Source organism: Plecotus auritus (assembly GCF_963455305.1).
Source record: "Plecotus auritus genome assembly, chromosome: 13".
Lineage (NCBI taxonomy): Eukaryota > Metazoa > Chordata > Mammalia > Chiroptera > Vespertilionidae > Plecotus > Plecotus auritus.
Window position 1 is genome coordinate 15,871,973 of NC_137779.1, and position 12,070 is coordinate 15,884,042.

Here is a 12,070-nt window from a genome sequence, read left to right on the forward strand (position 1 = left end):
GGTTTCCCAGCTGCCACAGGTCTGTGTGTGGGAATCAGACACTGCGGGCTGTGGGACAGGTGTCCTTTGCCCCTTAGTCAGCACCTTGGCCAGCGCCCTCCTCACAGGAAGCCCATTGGATGACTCCCGGATGTTGGCTGCAGGCGTTGGCTGGGGTAGGTAGGTGTGGGCCTGCCTTGAGGCGGGGCTCATGCCAGACAGAGGGGGAGCTGAGCAGGGCTGGGTGACAGGCCAGTCTGCCTCCAGCAGGACATGGCTCACTGCTCAGGCTGAAGTCGTGGGGAGGGTTTAGTAAGGCACATTTACAGGGTGCGGGCAGGTGCAGGACAGCATGCGGGACAGTGTACTCCCTGGGTGGGCAGCTAGGGAAGGCAAATGACAGCTGCTGAGGAACCGGTGGGGATGGCTTGTCAGAGGCTGCAGCCTTTAGTCAAGGGGCACAGCCAGTCCTAGGGATCAAGCCCAGAGAGATCCCGTGGGAAGAGCCTGGTGGAACACGGCCCCTGTAATGTAGTCTACACCCATCAGTTCCTGGGAGGCCCTGCATGGGGGCGGAGATGACAGGCCATTTGGGCCTCATTGATCTGTGTTCCCAGGTTTTCTGGACACATGCCCTTGAAGCCCAGGAGCAGGGATGGGCTGGAGACTGCTCTCTAGGCTGATCCTTATCACTCCTCGCCTACTCTGGGCTTCTGCCTGAATTGCCCCCTCAGACCCATTACACATGAGACACAACCTCCTATAAGCTTACCCACCCCTCCATTGGGGTCTGGCACTGCCTCATTCCCACCCTCTGGTCCCCAGGACCACCCTCCATGATAGCATGTCAGGCATTGAAGGGCCCTCCCAGTTGTGTGACCTCAGCTCACCCCCTTGGTCTCTCCGAGCTCAGAGCAGCGTGTGGATGAAGCAGACACTAATGCCTCCTGGGAGAGGTCAGCTGGTCAATGTCCCTCATTTGTCCACCTCTCCTGTCCCCTGAGAGGACTATGCAGGGCCCTGCAGGGAGAGTTTGAGATTTTCACTCAAACCATGGAATCCAGCTAAGACGAGGGGATCCTTCTGCTGTGGCCAGTCCTGAGCTGGGGCACAGGGACACAGCTTGACTTCCTTGGAAGGTCACTGCTTCCCCGGGCCCCAGGAGCCTTGTTTCCATCCTGGAGAGACAGGCCTGTGACAGCGTTGCTCCAGCAGCCCGCTGGGGTCCCTGGGCCAGCCAGTTTCTCAACACCCTCCCAGGGAGGAGTGGGGAGGTGAGACACGGTGTATGCAAACCTTTTGAGCCGTCCCCAGGATGGTGCAAGGAGAGACCCAGACGGAAGCTCAAAGGTCATACAGCAAACCCGTGTCTGCTGCCCAGGTGCTGCTCCAATGTAATCTTTCCCAACACTTTGAGGGGGCAGATGGAAATGTGGTCCCAGTGCCAGGGAGTTGGGGGTGTACCAGCTGCCATCTGCTCTTACCATGGAGGGTGGCTGCCTGCCTGAGGCCCGAGAGAACTCTGTGCCAGGCCTGCTAAGTGCAGTGACCTATTCTGTCCTGTCATGTAGATACCACTACCCATTTTACAGACAAGAAAATTGAGGTCAAGGGAGCTTAGGTAGACCCACATCCTGGCGCCCCTCCCAGGACTTTATTTGCTCATAGCCACTGCTTCCTCCAGAAGCCCCCCACCACTCCAACTTCGGCCCAGCATAGGGAAGGGGCCAACAGCTCGACCCCTGGCAGCATGCCCAAGAATTCCACTGGGCCTGCCCATCTCTGTAAGCCTCCATCCTCCACACCAAGCAGGGGCCTCCTCCCAAATGATGGCGTCCTAGAGTCTGCTGTGCTGGGCAGACCCCCAGCCTGGCCATGTGCACTTCCCACATCTGAGGGGCTGCTGGGGGTTGTTGATGGGGCATGTGCATTGCACAGTGGTGGCCCTCACCACACCCACCTTCAGGGCCTGGAGCCCTCGTGTTCGGTCACCAGGATGAGGAGACTCGGGCTGTGTGGACATACAGTGCTGGCACCTGGCTCTTAGGGCTGGACCTGCCCCTTCTTCTTGCTTCCAGAGGGAAGGGTGAGTGTCTAGGGCTCCCTAGTGATCACCAGCAGATGGCTCAGGTTGTTCTCCTAGAGGGGGCAGCCTGTTTGGTAGCTTCTGTCTGGGCACAAGCCTGGGCCAGGGATGAGTAGGAGGCTTCTGGTCCCTCAGGGCCCAAAGTTTGGTGCAGGGGCAGATCTCAGGAAAGCGGGGTCCCCAGGCTGTGCCCAAGACTTCAGCACTTGATTCATTCCCCTCCCCCATTCCTGCAAGAAATGCAGATCCTTCAAGAGCCACCCACCCAGCAGTGACAGCTAAATTGGGAGCCACTCTTTATCCCAGGAGCCCAGCCGACAGTTAAAACCAGGGACCTGCTGGCACCCAGTGGGGCAGGCCTAGGCATGGCCACAGCTGGAGTGGACACCTGCGGCTGCAGTGAGGGGGCTCTTGCTGAGCTAGTTCAGACCTAGTGCCAAGCCTTGCTCTCTCCAGGGCCCCTCAGCCCCCTCAGCCCCTTTCTGAGCTGCCACGATCCACAGGACACGCAGATTTGCTCCATTTCCTAGATGGAGAGGCCAAGGGCTCATCCCAGATTGCCTGGTGAGGGCAGAGAAGGATTGCGAAGCTCAGAAATCCTACTCCAAGAGCACCGTGGAGGAGCCCCTTGCCTTCCTCCCTTTAATGCTTCCGTCTGCTTGTTTAGGCATTTAGTCACTCAACAACACCCTGGGAGGCTGATTTCAGGTACCCTCATACTTCTCTGCTTGACTTCCACTTCCCTTACCTCCACAGGTTACAGGTGGAGAGAATGAGCCCCAGGGAGGGTGGCCTTGTCTTGAGTCACTCAGCTAATGAGCCCAAAACAAAGGGTGTGTCTTTGCCACATGGTCACCCAGAAGCCCACAGGGACTGACTCACCAATGGGGCAGACAATGAGAGCCCTCCTGCTGCCCCAGATTCTTCTGGGTTGGCTCAGCCCAAGCCCCCAGCAAGTGGCTCTACAGCCTGAGAGCCACAGAACAGAGTCAGGTGTAGGGTGGGGGGCTGGCAGAGCCTTCATCCTATTCTGAGCTTATCCTAGACTGATCCTTGCTCTGACCCCTGCCCAGGGTCACAGGTAATGAGCAGGGCAGGGGCCAGACCTGGCCTTGAGGTGAGACAGGAGACTCTGTGGCTGGTCCTGGAGATTGGGGCCCTGGGCTGGGACTTTATGGATGCAGGGCCTGAGTTTTCTCATCCGTCCAATGGGCCTATTGCTGGCCTCTTGCATGAAGGTTGAAGGGCACATTTGCATGCCTGGTGTAAGGACAGGGCTCTGAGGCTTCTGAGAGTGGGGTATTTTTAGCCAGGATTCCTGCTGACAGTCCAGCCTGGCTGAGGTTTGCTGCCAGCCTCAGAGGCACTTCTCTTAGCCTGTAAGGAGTCTGGGGTCTGCCCACCCCACCCCAGCCCCCCTTGGTGCCCTCACTCTACCAGCCCAGCCAGCTGCAGCCCCTCAACTAGGTGGCTGGTTTTTCCCAGGTGCGGCTCTCCTAGGTGGGTCGAGCTTGGGTCCTGGGGATGAAGGAGAGGAAATACCTGAGCACAGAGCCTTGGGCTGCCTGTGCCAGATTCCAGGCTCTCAGCTGCCACTCTTAACTGGCTGGCCTGAAGGTCAGGTTTCTGGGAGGTTTCGATCGATGCCCAGGCTCCAGGCTCTGGTTTGAGCGTGCACAAGTTCAGCTTGAAAGATGACTGGCTGCTGCCTCCCACCTGCCTGCAAACCTCCTCTGGAATGAGTGGTCAGCAGAATGGCCATAGCTGCCCATCCTGGACCCAGCTCCTCTCCCGGGCACCTGTGTTCAGTGCTGCCTATCTGCTCTGGCCACTGGGCCTCTCCAGCCCATTCTACATCAGGCAGATGCCACCCAGGTGTGTGTGAGCAGAAAGGCCCACACTTGGGCCTGCAGAACCTCACAGCTAGGCCAGGATCACCTCCCTTCCCATATGCAAATGATGATACCTAGAGAGAAGCTCTCCACCTTGGCTACTCCCTTGGGACACAACCCCCCTCCAAGGAAAGCCTGGGGCAGATCCAGAGCCCAGCACCCTGGACAGCACTGCACCTGTGTATTCCATCAGCAGGGCGTGGCGGGATGGAGAGTGAAGCCCATGGGCAGCCACCAATGAGGTGAACCCTGCGCTGGGTCCCAGGTGCATGTTCTGAAGTTCTGACTCTGGATAAATCAAGAGGCCCAGCCCTACCAATTCTGAAGTCCACGTGAAAGAATAAGGGAGCAAAAACAAACAGAAAACAAAACAAGGAAAAATGTAAAACTAAGCATACTGAAGGAGGTCGGCTGTGTGGCATCCTAAAATATATTCTAAAACCACAATAATTAATGCAGCCCCTGGACAGTCAGATGATGGGAAAGAAAGTCCAGAAAGAGACTCCTAGGTAAGTATGAGAAGGAAAAACTGGATTATTCAGTAAATATTTTAAAAATATACAACAAATACAGTCTTAGGACAACTAAACAGACATTTGGGGGAAACTTTTAAAAAATATTTGTATTGATTTCAGAGAGGAAGGGAGAGGGAGAGAGATAGACACATCAATGATGAAAGAGAATCATTGATTGGCTGCCTCCTGCACGCCCCCTACTGGGGATCGAGCCTGCAACCCGGGCATGTGCCCTGACCTGGAATCAAACCGTGACCTCCTGGTTCATAGGTCAGTGCTCAACCACTGAGCCACGCTGGCTGGGCTGGGGGAAACTTTTGGATCACTATCTCACTCCTTGACACTAAAATAAGTTCCAAATGAATCAAAGCTTAAAAAGAAAAAAAAAACTACTAGAAGAATAAAAAATCATCTATAACCTTGAATTATTCTAAGAATTATACAAAACCCAGAAGCAATTAAATAAAAGATGGATATAATCAACCTTGTAAAAATAAAAGACAGATGCATGGGTGGTGAACCAAGTAAAAAGATAACAAACTGTGGGAATATCAGCAATTCATCTTGCAAAGGGTTGTTCCTTGTTATATATATATGAGTTCTTACAAATTAGTACCACAAAGACCAACAACCCAGGATAAAGATGGGCCAACACATGAAATGAACCCACCCAGGCAGGCTCAACTTCACTCAAAATGAGAAAGATGCAAATTTAAATTACAGCGAGAGTTTATCAAGGCGGAGGGTTCACTCTAGCGAGGGAGGGGACACCCACAGGAGCTGCTGGGGGGTGAGAGGGGGGACACCAATATGTATGGCTGGGGATGAGGGAGGGGTGTCGGGTGGCTGGAGATGGTGTGGGAGGGAGACGCTTCCTTGTGCCCCTTTATTCCACATCACAGTCCAGGAGATCCAGTCTAGATAAAAAAGCAAGCATTCTTTTAAAATAAAACAAATGACATGATCCTCTGGCTGCCACCGCCCACAGGATGCGGGCAGAGGTTCTCCTGGGCGTCCCACCTGCGCGGATCTGCCAACAAAGCCATGAGCACCTAGTCCCCTTCATCTTCATTGGAGCTGGGCTGGCAGGGACGCTTTCAGTACTCTCTTGTCCCGCTTCTCAGGAGCAGGGCCACAGTGTACGGGGTGCAGGAGGCACTGCTGGGCTCCCAGCCCTCGGTGTAGCCCCTGACCAAGGGCTCCACGGCCATCCTTATCAGGGCAAGCACTTCACCCACATTGCTTTTCACATCCCAGCTGTCCCGATGTATCACAGGTGGCCATCAAATCCTGGACCTCCCAAGGACTGGCCCGTGTCCCTGGGATGTCCCCTCCCCTCCCAACCTCAGTTTCCCTGATGGTGAAATGGAGTGATGCCCACTTTACAAGAGGAAGAAGGAACAGAAATGGGAGAGCAGGAAGGGGAACGGGGCGGGGGGTGGACAGGAAGAGGGCATGGGGGAGCAGGAAGAGGGGACATGGGGGGAGCAACGTCCAAGGGTTTCCCAGAGTGGCTCCTTGAGTTTGCAGGGCCTGCCCTGGGAGATTCAGAGACATCAACTGCTTGGAAAAGAGGAGGGGGTGATCCAGAAGGGCTGCCTGAAGGAGCCTAACTGCTGGTCCCTGAGGTCCAGGCAGAGGTGATGAAGGTCCACTCTGTAGGACCCCACCTGCCTACCCCTCACCTGGCCACCCGGAGGAGGGGTGCTGGACAGGCCTGAGCTCTGCGCAGCCCCTAGTGCTGAGTTTCAGGAAGCACAGTGAGAGTGAGCAGGAGCCGTTCTCACCAAGCGGAGCATTTGGGTCTCCCCTGCCCCAGAGCGATGGGGAATATGGGATGGGGGCGGGGCTTAGCTCTGTTAATGGGCTGCTGTGTACCAGGCCCCAGGACTGACCATGCCAGAGACTCCCACAGCCAGTCCCAGCCTCCTCCCTTCCAGACACGCCCTGGGCTGGGGCAGGCCCACTGGAGGCTCATGCAATGGAGAAGAGGCATGGAGCCTCGCAGTCCGCTTGGGGCGCTTGAACGCAATCCCACAGGCCGGTGGTTTATAAAGAGCACAGCTGCATTGCTCACCGTTCTGGAGGCTGGAAGTCAGACCAGGTGCCAGCAGGGTCTGGTCACAGATACCTTGTACCCACCCCCGGCAGAAGGGACGAGGTTGCTGTCTGGAGCTTCATATATAAGGGCACTCATCCTGCTCACGAAGGCTTAAGCACCTCCCGCAAACCCCACCTCCTAATACCATCATGTAGGGGGTTAGGATATGAATTCTGGGGGGACACATCCAGACCATAGTGAAGCCTGATGGGCAGGGGTTCTAAGCAAGGGAGGCCCCGGCCTTGGCCTCACACTGGGGAGCAGGTGGCTAACATACACTCGTTCTCCTTACACAGCCCGAAGACTCACCCGGGGTCCTCCTGGGAACCTGGAGCCCTGACCCAGCCCCAAGGCACACAGGTCCAAGATACTAGAGGGCATGACCTAGAGGTGGGTGTGGTCCCCTCTCTGCTAGAATTGGGCCCAGCTGAGTCACTGGACACCTTGAACTTGCGTTTAAGAGTGTCTCGTTGGGGTATCACGGTGCTGCCTGGTCATGGAGGAACCTCGCTATTGAAAAGGGTGCCAGGCCATGCCCAGCATCCTTCCTAAGGGGGAGCCTGCTCCTGGGAGGGTAACACCTAGAGAAGCCGCTTGGCTCCAGCTGGACCCTGTCGCATGGCTGTGGCCTGCACAGTCTCCGTGTCCAAGCCCCTTGCCTACTCCTGGGACCAGGACCATGATGCCATCTGTGCAGCCTGCGAGGTTAAGGGCTTCCCTGGGTCAAGCTGCTCAGGGGGATGGGAGTCCAGGCCAGGGAAAGTGGGTACAGAGCCCGGGCTTCTTGGTGCAACCTGCTCTGCTGCTTCTCCCTGATTGGCCCAGCCTGCTTGGGGGTAAGTGGGAGGTTCTGTGATTGGCTGCCCTCACCAGAGTTCCTGGACTGGAGCAAGAAAGGCAGGGTCTCTCCCAAAGAAATGGGGTGTCCTGTTCCTGGGCCCTGCATGGAACCCAGTCCCCCTCCCCCCCAGATGTCTGTGGACATTTGTTAGAGGGTGGACAGCTACCTTCATTACACAGGAGAGGAAACTGAGGCTGGAAGTGGTACCAGACCTGCCCGAGTGCCACAATAAGTGGGTGATGAGTCCCAAATGGCCATCGCTCCCTCAGCCACACCAGGTGGGTGAGAGGGAAGTGGCTGCAACCAGAAAATTCTGCCAGATTCTTCTAGTTGCATGAGTCAGAGGAGATGATTAAAAGGTGGATTATGGAGAGATAAAAAGTGTGAGTGGTGCACAGGATGTAGAAAAAGCACAAGAGCCTCAAAGACCCCACTGCACGCTCAGTGGGGCGACTCAGACACAGACTCCACGCAGCGAACATGGAGGCACAGAGGGGCTGGGCTGGGTCCTGGGCCAGGAGCCCTCTGTAGCCCGCTGTGCCGGTTAGTCCTGGGCTGTCAGTGCTGGGGACATGGAGAAGGGGACAGCATCTCCCCAGGCCTGTGTCCCGGAGCCTCAGGGACCCTGTGGGTGCCCAAGCAAGAACAGCCCCCTAAACGGATGGTGAATTTGGCTGGGGGGCAGGGAGGGCATGTCCAGAGTCACTCGCTGCCTCGTGGCACACTGCACCCTTCAAACGCCAAGCACCAGGCTGGGCTGCAGAAAGAGCCAGGGGAGCAAGCTCTCCCTAGGGACCAGGGTGCCTGAGTTTCCTCATTATATCCAACTTTGAAGACGGTTACTGTAAAAGCACGCCTGTTGCCAGGTAGGCCCAGAGTCCGACCACACCAGGGTGAGAGGTAGTGGATGCACTGCCCTGGCAGGGCCGGGTGTCTAGCTGGACAGGGAGGAAGTGGCCCTGGCCGGGCTGGGGCAACCCTCCTAGCTACCCCCACCCTGGCCCGCCAGGAGAGGAGGGAAACCTTGAAGTGCCAGGCCTTTGAATCACTGTCTCCATGACAACGCGTGGGCACAAAGGGCCGGGTGGTGAGCAGGCTGTGGCTATGCAAGGCTGAAAGGAGGAAGGGAATCTTTTATTTCTGGGGACGGAGTGTTGGGGATCTGGGCTGCACCCACGCCCATGACCAGATTGAGGTCTTAAGGCTGTGACTGAACCCCTGAGCCAGCACACCTGGGACACCTGAGCGGATGGAGCGTGAGCAAATGGAGGACAGGGCTGGGGCGAGAGTCCAGCATGTATCCAGTCTGAGACGTGACCCCAGAGGTCTCCCTCCACTGCATTCCAGTCTCTATAGGGCTTACTTTCTAGGACAGGTATATGCCAGGTGCTAGGGCAGGTACAGGCAGCGAGGAAATGCAACCAAACCAGATACTGCAGAAACAGCACTCAGGTGGGGGTTGCTTGCGTGGGTACTAAAGAAGGTGTCAGACTTGGGCAGAAAGAACCACCAGTGCAAAGGCCCTGGGGCAGCACAGAGCTGAGAGTATCTGAGGACAGGCAGGAAAGCCAGGAGTGAGAGGTAGGGGCAGACCTGCAACCTCTCCTTTCCCCCACACCTGGCCACAGGCTCTGGGCCTCGGACATGGGGTGCGGCCGCCACCCAATCCTAGCTTCCAGCTGCCAGCCCCACCTTCCCCTGTTCCCTGAGCCCCCCAAAGCAGAAAATTGCACCCAGGGTGCCACAAAGGGAGAATTCTGACCGACGAGACCGGGGAGCAGTGTAGAAACCACGCTGGTGAAGCAGACGTTTTACTTCACTTATTAAAATATTTGAGAGATTGAAGACAGAGACAGAGGTGATGTCATAGCCCTGTGGCTACTTGCCGCAGACTCACCCACGATAGCCCCTTGCTCCTCCCATCCTCCCTGCAGCACACCCAGTCTCCTTTCCTTGTAAATGTCTAGATTGGGGCAATGTTTTGTGAGACTGGGAGAACTGCACTGGAAATTCAGAACCAACGTGGGCCATGAGCCGCACACAGTTTCTAGTTGGAGCTGAGGGAGGGGTGCCTGAGGACGCGCACCCCCACAGTTTTCAGGCTTTAGTGAGAAAACAACTCATAGGGGTTGAGAGGGGCTTGTAGGAAACCCCATATCCCTTCCAACTGGGGTCTGGCTGAGTGGGCCTGGGCGGCTGCAAGCCCTTTGAGGAGCCTGGAGCCAGAGACCCACGTGGCCTGTCTGAGCTTTTGTCCCCTCCACAGTGAACCCCAGCTCCTGGCCCCTGGGGCGCCGGCCTCAAGGCAATTCAGGGTCATTGGTCTGTTTCATCCCCTTGCATTTGCAGGCAACACCCCCTTACTCCCACCTCTGCCCCAGCCAGACTGCCTCCCTTCCGTGGCGTCTGTCCGTCAGTTTGGTTCCCACATGCTCCACTTTGGGGTCTGAGCCCATGGTGGGTGAGGGAGGGCTCCAGGGGACCAGGCAGGACTAAGGGGATGGGGAGGGGAGAGGCTGGCAGACAGGCAAGAGGGAAGGGCTCGGGCAGCACAGAGCAGCGCAGAGCAGGAGAAAGGTGGGCAAAGTGGGGTGGGCAGCCGGCTCCACCCGCCCCATAGGTACTGGGTCTGGAACGGTCCCTGGCGCCTTCAGTCCAAAGAGGGAACCCTCCAGCCCAGAGAGCCAGATGATGTTCCCCAAACCACCACCCCCTCCCAGACCACATTGTCAGTAGCAACAAATGGGGCATTCCAGCTACAGTCTCTGCACAGCACCGTGGGGCTCCAGGCCGACAAGCCCCAGTTCCTCCTGCTGCTCCGAGAGACAGGCCCGTGGCTGCCACGTGCTTCTGCTGGTGTCTGTTGTCCCTTCCCCACCCCGCACCGAGGGCTTTCTCTTGCCAGTCGGGTCTCATTCTCTCATTTCATCCCACATCAGCTTCATTGCAGAGATGAGAAAACTGAGTCAATGGCAGGAAAATTAAGTCTGGGGTCAAATAGCTGGAGGGGAGGTGCTGGGTGGCGGGGAGACAGAGCTTAAGGCAGGCCAGGCTGACTGTGGAGTCTTCATGGGACCCCTAATGAGGCCGGGACCTGCCTACCCACAGATATGGTCGGAGAGGGGGGTGGGGGGCACCCTCAAGGCCTGGGCTGGAGAGAGGACCGTGGGCCTCTCTAGTTATAGCAGAGGGTCCTAGTTACGGCCAAGACACTGGACACATTCACCGGAGAAAGAAGGTGGATGGTGAAGGGAGCGGCCAAGGACCAAGAAGTGTGGGGTCGGCAGAGGGAGTGGGGAGCAGGAGGGTGTAAGGGTCTTGATGACAGATTCGGAATACACTCCTGGGGCTGAGGGAGCTGAATTGCTGAGCCTGGCTGATGGGAAAGAGCCATGGGAGGTCCTGGAATGAGCAGCCTCGAACATAAAGGACACAGAGGGACTGGCCATTGGCTGAGGGAACGGGGCTCTGTAACCCTCGGGATGCTGGCCACAAGGGAGCCTCACAGGGGCCCAGTGTGTGATGACCTCTGTCGGGACCCCCTGGGGGACGCTGGCCCCTGAGGGCGCTTGGCCAAGCCCTGGAGGCTGAGTCTCTCTGTGAAGTTGCTCCCTCGCCTGTGGAGGGGGGGGGGCTCACCCAGAAGGGCTACGCATCATGTGTCCACAAATGCCACTGATGGCCACGCCAGCCTGCCTGCCAAGCGGGCGTCTCCACGCTGCTGGGAGGTACATTCTTGGGGACATGTGATGTAGCAATGCCTTCATCATGAGGGCCACACAGAATGTTCTGGAGCCTCATCCCATCCTCAGGGGCCCGGGAATGAGAAAGGAAGACCTTGTGCTGGGCTCTGGGATGAACCAGGACAGTGTCCAGGAGGGTGACTCGTGTGTGTGTGTGTGTGTGTGTGTGTGTGTGTGTGTGTGTGTGTCTGTAGAGGGGGAGGGGGATAGTGGAGGGAGGGGGATATGGGGACAGTGCAGGGAGGGTGCTGAGAATTCTGTGCTGGGAGCAGGCAGCGGGAGACAGGCTTGAAGGGAGGTGGCCTCTTGGCCAGCAGCTGGACTGTGGGGGGAGCGGGACTGTGAGAGGGTGGGACTGTGGGGGGAGCGGGAGTGAGGGGGGAGCGGGATTGTAGGGGAGTGGGAAAGTGAGGCCTGACCTCCCCCAGCAGCCATGGGTCAGGGTCCTGGGTCCTGGGTCCTGGAAGTAGGACTAGGCCACAGGGGCCAGGGGACTCATCCAGGGCAGCTCTATGGCCCTTTGCTGCCCTCTGCTGACTGGCTTTGTCACTACAGTCCCAGCCCTTCTGTACCTTGTCTTCCTCCACCTCCTGGACCCTCCAAGCCCAGGCCAGGAGGTGCCAGGAGCAAGCATGGGGTTGAATTGCTGAGATATGAGGGGGCTGGGAGCCTTGCCAACCCCTGTGCCCACTTTTATCCCAACCAGAAGCTCCGGGTGGCCACTCTTGGTGGCCCCGGTGGCTAGGCTGCCACCCAAGGTCTCAGGACAGCATGGACTGACCTGGCACGTGTCTCCTGAGGGGTCTGCTGTAGAGTGGCCTTGCGTGTGGGTTGGGGGCAATGAATCTGTGCACTTACACACGCAATATGTGTATACATGTGTGAGTCACGCCTACAGAGAAAAGAGAGAGAT